Raw genomic sequence first — 955 nt, 5'->3', positions numbered from 1 at the left:
TAATATATATGAATGAAGTGTGATATGCTTGCTATTTCTCCAAATGCATGTCAAGAAGAATCTCACCCAATATCTAGTATGTTAAATACCGGTACTGTGATCTAATGTGGTATTGTGAGTGTCTTCTACTGACCATTAGTGTACATTGAACAAATTGTCCTGTGTCATACTTGTGTCTTTGAGCATCAGAAGGGGACAAAGTCAGACTTGTGAGTATTTGAGTCGGTTCTGGTCTGCTACAAGAGGTCGTTTTTTATTTGGGTTTTTTGGGTTGTTTTTTTTTCTTTGGTGGGGGGGGGGGGGTAAGAATTGAATTGAGAAGAATTGTGAAACAATAGCCATGGAATTGCGACGGGTTCTCGGTTGTCATATGTGAAGCAGCTTGGTGGGATCAGGCTCTCGTCAAAATAATCAAAGTGAAGAAACTTGCAATTTTCCGCAGGTTTGTGAATTTTTATCAAATTTTTGTTTTTTGGCTCAACACCTTTCATGCCCTTTTTCTGTGTGAATTTTTCTGAAAAACGTTGATTAAAGGCACAAAAAATGTAAATGTTCAGTTACCACGGAATCTTAAGCTAAGGAAATAAATTATCTTTGGCGGCCATTTTCTCACTAACTTTACCTCTGAAAACAGGTGACCCCTACCTCCTTCATTTGCATATATCTCGACTTGTATTCAAAACAAATGGATATTTTTTTCATCCAAATAAAAGCAAGTGAACAGGGCTTTAAGATGATACTAATAACTCCACATTCCCAAAAATTGAGAGCGCCTGATTCCACCACGATGCCTCACATATTTTGTTAGGTTTGCCTGGATAGTGAAGATAAAAGGGGCAATTTTTTAAATTGTTGCCGGGCGTTCAAGACATAACTCTCCTTCTCCGTTTTTAGGCATGCTTTGAATGGGTAAAGTCGAACTAAGTAGTTGAAGTTGCTGTGTTTAATCAAGTCT

The sequence above is a fragment of the Aplysia californica genome, unplaced genomic scaffold (genome assembly GCF_000002075.1).
Source record: "Aplysia californica isolate F4 #8 unplaced genomic scaffold, AplCal3.0 scaffold01434, whole genome shotgun sequence".
Lineage (NCBI taxonomy): Eukaryota > Metazoa > Mollusca > Gastropoda > Aplysiida > Aplysiidae > Aplysia > Aplysia californica.
Note: the sequence above shows the minus strand (reverse complement) of the source record.